This window comes from Notechis scutatus, chromosome Z (genome assembly GCF_049901735.1).
Source record: "Notechis scutatus isolate UNSWTSFEM ecotype Mainland chromosome Z, rNotScu1.2, whole genome shotgun sequence".
Classification (NCBI taxonomy): domain Eukaryota; kingdom Metazoa; phylum Chordata; class Lepidosauria; order Squamata; family Elapidae; genus Notechis; species Notechis scutatus.
Genome location: NC_142025.1, coordinates 130,664,911 through 130,680,772, shown reverse-complemented (window position 1 = coordinate 130,680,772; position 15,862 = coordinate 130,664,911). Strand labels below are relative to the sequence as shown.

The window sequence follows — 15,862 nt, the reverse complement described above, 5'->3', positions numbered from 1 at the left end:
AATTGATGAAGGAAGGGCCTCAATCTTCTCCTCCCCAGCGTGTATACCATCAAAATTCTTCTCGCCACTGGAATTGGAGAAAGCCATTTTCTTGACTGGTGGCCAGATTCCTTTTCCTAATAAAATCCCGAAATCCTACCAAGTCCCCCAAGTGAAACATGATGGATATAGCATCATGAATGAAGTACAAAGAATAGAAGTAGAAGTGAAATCCATCTGGGCTTTCTCATCTTTTGATTTAACTTGATAAGAGAACAACAATCTCATACTCAGCATAAATTCAACTCAGCAGATGCCATGTTTACCATAACAATGTCATAAAATTTTATTTCCTTCCTCCCGTGTTTCAGCAAACTGATTAGTGTATGTCTTCTTGGAGAAACTTTCAATGAAGTCAAAGCAAATTCCTCTTTGGGCAAACATTGAAACCACAGTCGCTATAAACCAATCTCCATCATCATAATTCAGAGAAAACATCCCAACCCACGTCCACCCCAAATATAACAATAATTGGAGTATTCCCCTGTATTGAAGCATATTATTAGGGAACATCCAGTGAAATATATCTCCATGATTATTTGTAGGTGCAGAACCATAGATAAGCTGAAGAAAGAAAAGCAATTGAAAGGTGTTGCTGCAATAAACATGTACAATTTAGTAACAGAATTACTCAATTGTGTAAAGTAAGGATCTATGGCGGTCTGTAATATATACTGGACTTCAGATATCTCCTGTTGACATGTAATATTCATATTTTCTTGATGAATACACTAAATAGGACATTATATCCTCTATCAACTTCTTCTCTGAATCTCCTGGAGAAATCTAAAAGTTGCTGGCCAATACTAAAGGACATGGTTAATTTTCCTCTGGATTGTAGTAGTATATAGTTGGCAATATCTTAGTCAGATATGTCTGTGATAAGATAAGTGACCAAAAGAACAGAATAGGAAGATTAAATTAAATTGCTAAATTAATCTAAGGGATTATTTTTGGTTTTTCAGGACAAAATATCCTTGAACATCTATATTCTCCATTTAGTAAAAAGAAAATTTTAATTTTTTTTCTCTTCTTCCAAATAGCACAAACATTAGTATTAGTATTTAAAATATAACATGGTTTTACTTAAGCCTGGGAGTACCTCAAGATTGCAAGAAGTTCCACAAGACAGAGATATTTTCATAAACTTTATTTTTAAATTTAAACATATTTAGTAGTCAGAAATGTTCAGTAAACAACTTGGATATATTATTTCCTCGTCACTAGCTGTTCTCTTTTATTTAGTTCAGGCCTTAATATAATAATATAACATTTGGGTAAAAAAATGCAAGCCAATAATCCTGCTCTGGACCCAAAAATGGAGAAGATTTCCACAGCTACCATGTGTTTGCCCTTGGTGCTCAGATAGGCTGGGAAAAAAGACAACCACACACTGCAGAAAATGAGCATGCTGAAGGTGATGAACTTGGCTTCGTTAAAGGGGTCGGGCAAGTTCCTAGCTAGGTAGGCGACCATGAAACTGACTAGGGCATAAATGTTCATGAAGCCCAAGACACAGTAAAACATATAGGTAGACTCTTCCTTACATTCCAGTATAATTTCTTCATGCAGGGAATACATGTCAAAAATGTGGAAATGGGAAGCTGCTGAAGTCGGGACAGCTCCGGAAAGGAAGAGACTGAAAGAGAAAGTGTGTCGGCTGGGGAAAGCCTCAGAATTTTACTCCTTTTCTTTTTCTTTTTCCTTTTTCCATTGGGACCTTTGCTTTTTCCATCCATGTTCTTGGAAATCAATACAAAATCTAGAGGAACAAGGTATAAAGATGAATTGGTTTTCATATGCGCAAATACACTCAAGGTATGATGAAGATTCTAAAACAGAGGGATTTTATGATAAACAGACTGATCTAGATAAGATTCTGACAGGTACTGATGAGAAGGTGATTAAAAAATTATATGGTTATTTACTGGGAATTAAGCTAGAGGAAGAACAAGTTAAAGAAACTATGATTGTTTGGGGGAAGAATTTTGGATATGGGATTGATTTAGAGAAATGGCAAAAACTATGGTCGCAAAATTATAAAATGACAATGTCAACAGCTTATAAAGAAAATTTGTATAAGATGTTTTACAGGTGGCACTTTCCCCCAACAAGCATAGCAAGAATGTTCAAGAATAAATCTGAAAAATGCTGGAAATGTCATCAGATACCTGGCTCATACTACCATATGTGGTAAATATTGGACTAAAATTCGCATGTGGTTGGAAAAAATGACAAAGAAACACATAGATTTGAAACTGGAGTTTTTTTAATTGGGAATCTTACCAGATACATACAGTAAAGATTTGCAATATTTGATTGTAAATGTATTAACAGCGGCTAGGATTGTATTTGCTAAAAATTGGAAAAATGAGAAAATACCATTACAGGAAGAAATTATTAAGAAAATACTGGAATGTGCTGAGATGAGTAGATTGACATTTGAAATATTTTCTAATAGCGATATTAGGATATATAAGTTTGGACTGATAATATGAGTTATTATGTAATGTAACTGTAATTGAGACTATGAAATGAATGCACAAAACTGATGAACCAACCGACACACTGTTTGTATATATGTATGGAAGAGAGCTGATGTTTCTATGTTTTGTTTGTTTTGTTTGTTTTTTTAAAATCAATAAAATTGTTTTCAAAAAATATATATGTAGAAATGGGGCAGAGATTGCCAGCCAAATTGCACAAAGAGATGCTTGAAGAAAGGAGCACGAAAACACAATAGAGGTAGCCAGTCTGTTCCCTACACATTTCCTTACTCCAGATCCTGGCCATGAAAGCAAGAACTACAATGATAGTTTTGGCCAGCACACAAGAAATTGCTACAGAAAAAATGAAAGTAAAAGCAAGTTGTTGAAGGAGACATGTCAGTACTGTAGGCCGACCAATGAAAAGGAAAGTAGAAAGGAAGAAGAAGAGTAGAGAGGTGAGGAGAAGGGAGGACAGGCTCTGGTTGTTGGCTTTGACAATTGGTGTGTCTTTGTGCTTAATGAATATAGCAAGCACAAGTACTGTCATGAAAGCGAAGGAGAAAGCAAACATCAAAGATGTAATTCCTAAAGATTCTTCGTAAGACAAGAAACTGATCTCTTTGATAATGCATGCATTTCAAGGGAAATTTGCATATTGATCTCCTGGACATAGAACACAGTCATCTGCATCTGAAAAAGAACATAGTACATTATTTATGTAGTATATGTCATGCCTCTAGCATATAATTTGAGTGTTTTTATCCCTCTTGTTCTTTAACATGTCTTGAGCTACATCTAGTACCCAAAAACAAATCTGTCATTGTTTGGAAATTGGTTTGATGGCAACTTTTATCCAAAATTAGGCAAAGCAGGCAGGCATATTGAGTTGCTCACAGAATCACAGATTCATTCAGAAATCTATCTATCTGCCATTGGCTATCTGAATCTGTCACATAAAATTTGCTTGCAAGCAAACTCATAAAATTTGCTAGGAGGCAAACTTACAAAATTAACTCACAACACACCATGTATGTAAATATTGATTTTTTTTTATTTTTTTAAAAAGCAATTTTTACCCAAAATCAGGCAAAGCAGGCAGATTGATTTGCTCACAGAATCATTCAGTCAATCTATCTGCCATCGGCTAGCTCTTTCTCTCAAATTTGCTTGCTGTGAGTCTGCACTGAATTTGCTTGCAAGCAAATCTTCAGTCCTAAGGGAAGCAGAGCCGAAGATCTAAAGACAAGCTAGAAAGCAAGAAATCCAACCATTTCCTGCTTCCTAGTTAATCTAAATTTCTCAGCACAGCAGAACAGAAGATGGTTGGAAAAAGGAAAAATAGCAATTTTAGCAGGCAAGTTTGCCGGGTAAGGAGTGAGTGGGCGGGGACCGTTCTTGCAGGCCATGTGGACTGCACAGCCTGGATTAATTGCTTTAGGGGGCGGGGTGCTCTGGGAGTGAGCTTTCTCTGCGGCCCACCAAAATATTCTCAAGGCCCACCAGTGGGCCGTGGCCCACTGGTTGGCGACCACTGCTCTAAACAGTTTACAGAGTCAGCATATTTCCCTCAACAATCTGGGTCCTCATTTTACTGACCTTGTAAGGATGGAAGGCTGAGTCGACCTTGAGCTAGAGAGAATCAAACTATGGCAGTCAGCCTGCAATACTGCATTCTAGCGATTATACCACCATGGCTCAGAATTTTAAATTTAATTAAAGGCTGTAGAGGAGACTAATTAATTGATTAATTAATTATTGTGTATCCTCTTAGAGATCTTTCTCCAACATCTTCTGTTCAATGAAGGGGATTTTAAATCATTGATGTATATAAAACATCAAGAAAATAGCAATATATCTACAAAAACCAAATGAAATTGTTAGGGATAACAATGGTTACCTAACTTAGTTTGGGTAAAATAATATATATAGACTATGATTGTGTGTGTCACTTTAAATGTAAAACATGTATTTTGGGTGCAGTTGTAAAATCACCATAAGAGGGAGCAAGAGAGCTCACTGTTTGCTGGCTTTTACTGGATTACTGACAATGATGGATTGATGGTGATAACTGCGTGTTTCCCCTGCTATTGCTGAACGAAGAAAAGAGGTTTGATTTTCTTCATATCTCTACTGCAAAAAGAGATATATTACTGGACTGATTATTTGTAAGTTTACTGACCTCTTTTTCTACACTGGACTTTGCTAATGGATAATCCTCGGACAGACTGAACTAGTGTATGATATATGGACTGTTTGACTATGCTATAACTCTTACTGGAATAAAAACTATTTAACTGGCACAGTGTATCTGTTTTACTGAGTGTAAGCTACAACGTTTATCTCACATATCTGCCTGACTGACTGACTGCCGTTGCACATTCTGCTAGGGTGTATATTCCCTAACAGAAATCATCATAAAGAACACTGGAAAGTCCAATAGATTGAATTGGGTATGGATGATGTTGTGCAGTTCTCTATTTGGTTTATTTCGCCTAATGAGAATCTTTTTAGAAATGAATATTTTATTTCTTTATAGCCAGTATTTGGGGAGAGCATACACTATATACCTCCAAAGTCCAAATGTATTGACTTTGCGTGTTGACTTTGGTTTATCCGTACTGTTTATTTGATTATTAGCTTTTTCTCATACTTGATGAAAGTGATCACAGTTCCCTTGTTCTTTGTTTTCTTTATACTGTTCTTTCCAAAAATTCATTTGACTAAATGGATTCATTTGATTATATTGAACTAGTCTGAATGGATTTCTGTATTGAAGCATCCATGAGTTGGAGACATATAAGTACTATGTAGAACATATAACAATGACAAAACCTGACAATGTATAGTTTTATGATAAAGTAGAATCAGGAGGCATGAGATTTCTATTAGAATAAATTTGCTGACTTCTTTAGCAACTTATTTTAAGGTATCAGCATGCATATATATGTCAGCCTCAAGATATCTTCATACTAAGTATATTCTGTCCTCTAACTATTGCTCCTCTGCTGCTGTGCCATTTTTACTCTTTCGGCTGTCATGAAATGGTGGGAGGGGGGAATATTGGAGGGAAAGAAGGCAGGAGGTGTTTTGCATTCCTTTGCTGGGTTAGCAAGGGGAGGGGGGATTCTTTTCTTTAACTTTCCGTTTCTTCGCTAGCTTCTGTCCCTTTCTGCGCAACTGCGAACTTTTATCAAAATATGTCAAGGTCAATTGACAGTAGCCTCATCATCACCTGGAGATGACCACATGATCATATTCAGAAGTTTTAATTGGAAGAATCATTTGATCTATGGAGGGGGGGAGCAATTCTATTCCTTTGTATATGTATTCTACCCGCCAATTTCTCAGTTTCAGAATTGGCTCTGTCGGTTCCACTTTATTTTCCAGTAAAAGAATAATTCTGCTCTACACCATGGAGTCTGAGTATTTCTTTCTTGGGATTTAGAGGGACCACAGTCTGACATTATTCTAAAACTCTACAATAACCCACCCGGAGAAAACAGCAACTTTTCTTCCGAGGGGGTTTCATCTCATGTCGTCTCCAGCCAGTGATGAAGATGACCAGGGAGCTGCGGGGGGGCAGCCGATGCTGCTACCAGACATGCCGGCTGCTGATCTACTGGTCGACCTGACTCTGGAAGAAACCCCAGCTGAGATGCCCAGATGGTCGTTGGGGGTTGGTTGGAGAGATCTTGAAAACCCCCCTCCTCCCAGAATCACTGTAAGACGAAGAGGTGCGAGGAACGGCTGTGGCAAGAGGGGAGGAGATGGAATGCAGGCTGGATCAAGGCGGCAGATTCCTTATGGACGTTTCTGAAAAGCCCGGCACGGCTCCAAGGTATGAGGGGAAGAGGGAGCTGAGGTCAGCCCGGGAAGTCGAGCTACCCCCCACCCCCTAGCCCAGCCTATGCCGGCGCAGCCCCCACTGCTGCCGCTCGGGAGCCCCAGCAATGAGGTGTGCTTCCTGGAAGACGCCACCTGCCTCCCTTAGATGTGAAATTTGGAGGAAATCCCAGAGACTTGGGGTTTTTCCTGGTACAAGTTGGAAGCTATATGGCAGAATTTGAAAGGAGTTCATTTCTGAAGCAGCCAAAGTGAGATGTGTCACCAGAACCCTGGAAGGGATGGCAGCAGACTGGGTGGTGACTTTGTTCAATGATAACTCCCCCAACTGCGAAGCCTTGATGTTTTCATGACTGCATTGAGGAGAAGATTTGAGGACCCCCTGGCAGAGAGAAGGGCTAGAATCAGAATGAAAACTCTAACCCAAGGGGAAGATCGGTTGCAGACTACACCCAGGAGTTCAGGCAGCTGGCATACCATATCTGAGTTTGGTCCCAAGAGGCCCTGGTTGAAGCCTACAAAGATGGCTTAAATGAAGATGTATACCACATGTGCATCTCCCGAAGGGACCCACGTGATTTGCAGTCGTGGTACTTGCTGGCGGAAGAGGTGGATATTGATCTAGCTCGAAGCAGACGCAGAGGAGGCCCCGGCTGGAGAAAATCACTCCCCACGTCTCTCGAGAGACCTCCACCCCCCAACGGGAGGGATGGCGGCAAGAGCCAAGACCACAGCCTGTTTCCGTTGTGGGAAGGAGGGCCACCGGATGGCGGACTGCTGGGTCAAGTTGGACCCACCAAAACCGCGAGGCCAAGGGAGGAAGCCCGAAAACCCCCAACCAAGCCCGAGACCGGGCTGAAGACGAGAGAGGTTGTAGAGGTCGCCCTTCCGGCGGGAGAGGAGCTGGGACCAACCCTACTCGACGAGAGCGAGACCAACTCGGAGGATGACATCTCGGTAAGTCCTAACCAAGGGCCCATGACCATCCCAATAAAATTAAGTGAGCCTACCTCTGGGACCGAGGAGAGATGTTGGCCTTGTTGGACTCGGGGTGCACGAGGTGTGTAATTAACATAAAGTAGTTAAGGGTATCGGCATTGGACTGAAAAATTTAAGAACGCCCATATCTTTCTGTCAATTGGATGGATCTGTGGCGGGAGGTTGCCCAGCACGTTTTATAATGGAACCCTTAGAGATGACCATGGGAACTCAACGCGAGACCCTATGCTTTATTGTGGCCCCAGGGATGGAACAGCCTCTAATATTGGGATTACCCTGGCTCCGGAAGTGGAATCCCCAGGTGAACTGGAGAGAGGGGTGGATACGCATCCGTACCGATTGGCCACCGGAAGGGGAGGAGCCACACTATCCGGAAGGGGAGGAGAAATCCCATCCGAAACCCCAAGTTCTGGCCGAGGTAGCTTCCGCAGGTGTCGAACGAGTGGAAGGGGAAGAGAAAATCCCGAAGGAGTACTGGGACTTAAAAGAGGTGTTAAGTGAAGAGGCTTCCGACGAGCTCCCTCCCCATCGGTCAACCGATTGCAGTATTGAATTTCTACCGGGGGTAATGCTCCCGAAACCGAAGCTGTATTCGATGACACCGGGGGAGCTGGAAGAACTGAGAGCGTTCATCGACAAGAACCTGAAACGTGGTTTCATCACACCTGCCAGACCTCAAGTGGCGGCCCCTGTAATGTTCCGCGAGAAGATGGCTCCAAACGTCTGGTGGTTGACTACCGAAATTTGAACGCAGTGTCCGTGGAGAATGTGTACCCCCTCCCCCTGATGAAGGACATGTTAGCCCACTTGGAAAAGGGAAAGATTTTCACAAAGTTGGACTTGAGGGAGGCGTACTACAGAATCCGGATTAAGGAAGGCGACGAGTGGAAGACTGCGTTCAACTGCCCAATGGGTTGTTTCCAGTTCAATGTTCTTCCTTTTGGCCTACAGGGGGCGCCTGCTGTTTTCATGCAAATGATCAATCAAGTGCTTCACGAACATTTATACAAGGGGGTTCTGGTCTACCTTGATGATATTCTCATCTACACGGAGAATAGAGACGAACATGTGAAACTGGTACGCTCTGTGTTGCACAAGTTGAGGGCAGCCAAATTGTATGCCAAACTGTCCAAGTGTGAGTTCCATCAAGAAAAAATCGACTACTTGGGATATCGTATCTCTCCCGAGGGCATTGAGATGGATCCAGAGAAAGTGCGAGATGTATTGGATTGGGCCCCACCGAGAACCCGTAAACAACTTCAAAGTTTTCTTGGATTTGCCAACTTCTATCGGCAATTCATCCCATCTTTTGCAAAATAGCCATGCCCATCACCAACCTCCTGAAAACAAAGGGGAATTAAAACCAAAGCCCAGCCAACTATTGAATCGGACCATGGAGTGCCAAGCTGCATTTGAAAAGCTTAAAAGACTTTTGCTGCAGAACCAGTACTGAGACACCCAGACATGGACGCCCAATTTGTGATCCAAGCTGATGCGGCGATGTGGCAGTGGGGGCGGTCTTACTTCAGTTAAGCGAGAGGGGACACTACAACCGTGCGCTTATACTTCTCGTAAATTGACTGACACTGAAAGGAGATGGGCTGTTTGGGAGAAGGAAGCGTTTGCAGTCCGTTGGGCTTTACTAGCCTGGAGACATTTTTTGGAAGGAGCGAAGCACCCATTTGAGGTATGGACGGACCATAAAAATCTGGAAGCTTTAAAACTCCTCGGAAGCTATCTCCTAAGCAAGTTAGGTGGGCTCAGTTTTTCAAGCGATTCAATTTCTCGTTGAAATATATCCCAGGGGAAAATTTTTATGGCAGATGCTTTGTCTAGAATGCCTCAATACAACAGTATTCGTAAAGAAGTGATAAGGCCCATTGTGTCCACTACACAACTGGCTGCCCCCGTAGTCACCCGCGCGCAGAAGAGAAAACAGGAGAGAGAGTTGTCCACTGACCTGATGGAACGATTTAAGGAGGTTTTGAAAACGGATGAGTGGTTCCTAGCAAATGCGAATAACTGCACCGTTCAAGATGGTCTAGGCTGGATAGGTGCGAAATTGTATGTGCCCCAAAACTTGAGAAGCCAAGTGCTACAACAAACTCATGATTCCAAAGTGGCTGGTCACTTTGGGTTTGTAAAGACTCTACATTTGGTCAAAGGGCAATTCTGGTGGCCTTCGTTGAAAAAGGACATCGAGACTTATGTAGCGAGTTGTCCAGTTTGTGCTTCAGCAAAAAGACCTCCCGGAAAACTGCCAGGTTTGCTGCAAAATGTGGCTCTTCCAACTGCTCCTTGGAAGGAAATTTCCATGGACTTTATAGTAGACCTACCCAAGAGCAGTGGACACACAGTCATTTGGGTAGTGACTGATTTGTTCTCCAAACAAGCCCATTTCATCCCTTGCTCAAAAATCCCTTCGGCAAAGACATTGGCCAGACTGTTCATTATTCACGTTTACAGGTTTCATGGTGTACCTGAGCGTGTAGTTTCTGACCGAGGAGTCCAATTTACCTCGAACTTTTGGAGGGTATTTTTGAAGTTAATAGGCTCCACCCAGAGCTTAAGCTCCGCCCACCATCCTCAAACTAATGGGGCTTGAGAGAACTAATAGGGTGCTAGAGCAATACCTCAGATGTTACATAAATTATCAGCAGGACAATTGGGTGGAGTTACTGCCTTTTGCGGAAGTGGCATACAATAACTCTGTTCACAGCAGTACGGGGTTTACCCCTTTCAAAATAACAACCGGGCAAGACTTTGTGCCCATACCTGAACTCCTGGCGAAAATCCCAGTGTTCAATTGTTGAGCGACTGGATATCTCAACTTCAACTTAACTGGCCGGTTGCACGTAAAAGCTTTAGGCGAAGCGCATCAGTCTCATAAAAAATTTGCTGACAGAGCGAGCCCGCAGATGTTGTATAAGGTGGGCGATAAAGTATTCCTCTCGGCCAAATATTTGCAGACTACCCAGAAATCGAAGAAGTTGGGTCCTAAGTATGTGGGGCCTTTTCCCATTGAGAGAATTGTAAATCCGGTGACTGTTCAACTGATTTTACCAAAAACTCTTCGTCGTATTCATCCGGTTTTCCATGTCAGTTGTGAAAAAAGAACAGAGAATATATGGAAACAAAAGGCCAACATCATAGTTTGAGTCTTAAGCTGGGAAAATGGCTCCAAAAAATCCCAGGAATTACATCAAAGTTCTCTATCCAAAGAGTGCAGTGCCAGAAAAAGCTCAGATGCTGCACAAATTCCTAAGTCTCTGGTAAGGAGATGAGAAGAAACGTATCACCAATAAGGGTGAGAATAGAATTTACATTATACAAGCATGGATATATTCAAACACATATACATACGCTCAAAATGATACCTGCCATGATTCTTGATGGAGAGGATTCAGGTCACTTTTATCTGGCACAACTTTGTGTTTCCTTTTGAATGAATATAAAGCATCCAAGGCATGTACAACAGCATAGACGGAATTGTAGACAGTGTAACTGTGGCTATTCATCTGCATGTCAAAAATCAAAGAAGGAAGGGTCTCAATCTTCTCCTCCCCAGTGCATATACCATCAAAATTCTTCTCTCCACTGGAGTTCGGGAACGCACATTCAAAAGCATCTTCCCAAAAATCCTTGAGAAAGCCATCTTCTTGATTGGTGGCTAGATTTCTTCCCCTAACAAAATCCTGGAATCCTACCAAGTCACTTGAATGAACCACAATAGATATAGCACCATGAAGGGTAAAGGCCAGTTCCTTTGAATAGAAGTGGAAGTGAAATCTATCTGGGCTATCATAATCCATATTTTCTCATTTTCTGATGGACTTTGATAAGAGAATAACAATCTCATACTCAGCAAAAATTCACCTTGTAGAATTACAGCAGATGCCATGCTTGTCATGACAGTGCCATATAGTTCATTTCCATCCTCTAACATTTCATTGAACTGATTGGTGTTCGTGTTCTTGGGGAAACTTTCAATGAAGTCAAAGAAGATTCATCTCTGGGCAAACATTGAAACCACAGTTGCTATAAACCAATCTCCAACCACAGTTGCTATAAACCAATCATCATATTGCAGAAAAATCATCCCAACCCATGTCCACCCAAAATATAGCAATAATTGGAGAATTCCCTTGTATTGGAGCATATTGTTAGGGAACACCAGTGAAATATATCTCCATGATTATTTGTAGGTGGAGAACCATAGATAAGCTGAAGAAAGAAAAGCAATTGAAAGATGTTACTGTAATAAGCAAAGAAAGAAGAAAGGTAGAAAGAAAAGGAGGGAGGGAGGACATCTAAGATTCATATATATGGCTGGGGAGAAAAAAGGAGCATACCTCACCTGTTGAATCTTGTTGTTGCATAGGATATTTGCCATATCCAGAGAGATATTTTATAGGGTCCTCCAACGACAGCTACTTCGTTGTTCTGGCCATCACACTTGTAGTTGGGGATGAATTTGTTCTTTGTTGAAAGATGCTCCAGTGCACCATGATAGGTCCGACTTCCAATGAAATTGCTGTTGCAAATATGGAAGCCCAAGGTGATGTTGGGTAGGAGGTGAGGGTTTTCACAGATTTCCTTCAAAGCAAATTCCAAAGCCAGAATATGCTAATAGTTTTGTGTCAAGTACCTGTAAGATGATGATATTAACTTACTATTCGCTATCTTTGGCATTTTAAATCTGGAAAAAAACTATTAAAACACCTTTTCTTTAACCTGATATCAAGCCTATTTTTACTTGTCATCTCAAAATGAAGACTGGGAAGTTATCCAGATCTGACATATCAGCTATGAAATATATCGTTCATGCCACTTACTTTCATTTGGAAAGTAAAGCCCTTTTTCTCAGAACCTTCAGAGAAAATAGACTGTGATTTTTGAATGCTTGGACAATAATAAATTAGTTCAGATATAACTTGCCAGAAGAATCCCTGTGAGGGTTGATTGATGACTAAAGAATATCAGAAAGTTAAGGTAATATCAAAGCATAAGACTGGGAGCCTTGACAAATGAAAAGTAATTAAGTCAAGTCAAACTCAGGTCATGCTCAAAAGTTTTTCCAGTCCCAGTACCCTATATTTTTTCTTTGTAACTGCCACTGCTTTCCTCTACTCTATTAGGACCAGCACAATTTCTCTCAGCTGCCTCTCTCCTGGTCTCCCACCTGGAAAATGCAGACAGGACTCACAGTTTGGAATAATGGTCACTTTATTCCAGCAACCAAAATAATGCAACAGCAAGTAAGAACATTTCCAGATAAAGCCAGCACTGAGAGCCACTGCCTCTCAGCACTTTAAATACCATAGTTCCCCCCCTCAAACTCACCTAAGCTGCATAACATCCATTCCTTCATTATATTAATATCCACCTGTCTGCAGCTTCCTTCACCGGTGTGCTTACTACCCTTCCTTATCATCCCATGATTGTTCCCAGTTCTGTGATTACCCACCACCATGACCATTCTCCTCTGAATGTCAGCTACCGCTCATCTCTCCTTCAGTCCCAGATTCAGTAGCTGCCACCATTTCCCAGCCTGCTGCAATCCCCGTCACCTCCTGATGACATCATCCTAGTCTCTCCATAGTCAGCATGACCATCACATCAGCTGGCTGTCGGGACCCAGCTTCCATCCAGAGCCCTCTCCATGGACCATCTTGTGGGGGGGCATAGAGCATTGGTGGGCCTCAGAGCAGTGTCGGGTCAATAAGCGCCCCACTGTATTGGAGGCTGGGGTGGCTGAGGCAACGACGAGGAAAATATCAGTTCCTCCCACCACCTAACATTGTTGTTGGGCTCCGGCGCATGTTATGGCATGTCCGGAGCCTGACAGTTTTGCTTGTATCTAATGCCACTGCTTTGAACCTAAAATTTTATGACACTTCCTTTCAAAGGATTTTGTTAATTCAAGATCTAAATGATAGATGGTATTTTAACCATTTGGATTGGTATTTTTTGCATCATTAAATGGAGGCAATGGTGCACGTAGTGAGAGATCTTTTCCACAAGAAGGTTCAATTTCTTCTCCATTTTTTCTAAAGGAAGATTGGATTGTCCAAATGCTTTCTCTCCACAATCCTTTCCAGGATAGGTGGAATACAGATGTCCCTTTTCTACATAAGACAACACATAATCTTCTTCATATCAGCCCAGATATCTATTTCTTTTTTCCATGTCATGGTATATGACTGTTCATCTCCACATATTAGAGGGTCTTGGAAAACTTAATAAATAGAACCAATGTGATATGAAAGTTGGATAAGAAACTTTGAGGCAGTCTGCCTGAGTTTCTCTCAGCCCCAAACACCTCACAGGTTAGTATTTTCTTTAACCAGATAGCAGAAAGGAAGAAGAAGAAGAAGAAGAAGAAGAAGAAGAAGAAGAAGAAGAAGAAGAAGAAGAAGAAGAAGAAGAAGAAGAAGAAGAAGAAGAAGAAGAAGAAGAAGAAGAAGAAGAAGAAGAAGAAGAGGAGGAGGAGGAGGAGGAGGGAGGAGGGAGGAGGAGGAGGAGGAGGAGGAGGAGGAGGAGGAGGAGGAGGAGGAGGGAGGAGGAGGAGGAGGAGGAGGAGGAGGAGGAGGAGGAGGAGGAGGAGGAGGAGGAGGATTGTGGGGAAAATAGGAATAGGAAAAAGTATTAGATATGCACCACCATACAAATAATAATGATTCTATCCCTTTGTTAATATAGGTGACAACCAAGTTGGGTTTTGTGGTAGGTGCATAATACTACTGGCTTTATATTTAAATGATTTCTCATTAGAAGTGCAATATCCCATCAGTCACTATTTTTGAGCTAGGTACCACCAGGTACCAAATTCAGTTTGGCATACATTAAAGCCAGGCTGAATTTATTACAGCAGCAGAACATTTTTCTCTTCTAAAGAAGATTTATTCATGTTGACTTCCCAAGTACCTGTGGAATTGAATGTACTCCTTGAGGAACTACAGAAGTCTATTATATACAATGGACTATAGAATCCTATGGTTGACATGAAATATTAATATTTTCTTGATGAATACAGTACATAGGAAATTATCTGTTCCATCAACTACTTCTCTGTGTTCCCTGGAGAATTGCAGGAGTTTCTGGGCAGACTACAGGCACTAAAGGACATGGTTAATCTTCCTCCGGAGAGTAATAGTATAGAGATAGCAAAAAAAAAAAAGTCTGTCAGATATATCAGTGATATGATGAGTAAAAGAATAGAATACAGAGATTAAAATTAATGTTTGGAATTAATTTCTGTCTTTCAGTCAAAAATCATCCTTGAGCAAGAATGCTCTCCTCTCAATATATAGGAGTGTGTGTGTGTGTGTGTGTGTGTGTGTGTGTGTGTGTATCTATCTATATCTATATCTATATATCTATATCTATATATCTATATATCTATATATCTATATCTATATCTATATCTATATCTATATCTATATCTATATCTATATCTATATCTATATCTATATCTATATCTATATCTCTATATCTCTATATCTCTATCTCTCTCTCTCTCTCTCTCTCTCTCTCTCTCTCTCTCTCTCTCTATATATATATATATATATATATATATATATATATATATATATATATATATATATATATATATATATATATATATGTTATGGTTTGGAGAATTAACCCCTAGAAAAGTATTGCAGCAGTAGTCAAGCCAGGCAACCAAACGAGAGCGGAAGGGCCCCAGAGTATACACACACTGAACACAAACACTGTTTATAGTTTAAATAGTTTTTAATCCAGTTAGAGTTTAAGCATTGTCATTCAGTCCATTAAGTCATTCACAGTATTTCCATCCAGTAAGACTCACTAGTATAGTCCAAGTTAAGAGTCCTTGCAATATCTTTATCAGCCGATAAAGATATCTTCTCCTCCTCCGGTTTCACTCTCCAGAGAAACAAACGCTGGATATTCAGTAGACTTACGCAGTAAATCAGCAAACAGTAGCAAACAATAACAGTTCAGTCACAGGCACTCACAGTCAGTAATCACAGTTAGTCGCAGCAGCACACAGTTAGTCGCAGCAGCACACAGTTAGTCGCAGCAGCACACAGTTACAGCAACAGATACAGCCAGTTCACAGTTAGCTTTCCAGCTTCTAATGCTTCCTTATATTGTAACTTCTAGCCGCACCCTTAATCGGCTAATTTCCTGCTGCATTGTGCTTAAAGTGATAAGCACTTAAACCATGATATCTAAGTTTTATATATTTATTCACCCAAACCATATTTGGTATCAATGTTATACCTAACATACTCCCCTTTTGGGTGAAATAAATATATAATAACTTTACAATCTTATCCCATATTTTTCACAACTCTCCTGGTGCTTACTGGCACCTTGGGCTTTAGTAAAATTATCAGCTAAATTGTCCTCCGACATACAGTACTCTAGCTGAATCATCTTACTTCTTACAGATTGTCTCACGTTTAGGTATCTTAGATCTGTATGTTTGCTCCTTGTTTTTA

At 41.0% G+C, this 15,862-nt stretch overlaps 1 pseudogene; it reads right to left on the bottom strand.

Moving 5' to 3' along the window:
- Window positions 1-1,248: 1,248 nt before the first annotated feature.
- Window positions 1,249-12,733, bottom strand: LOC148129283 (vomeronasal type-2 receptor 26-like; annotated as a pseudogene).
- Window positions 12,734-15,862: the final 3,129 nt, after the last annotated feature.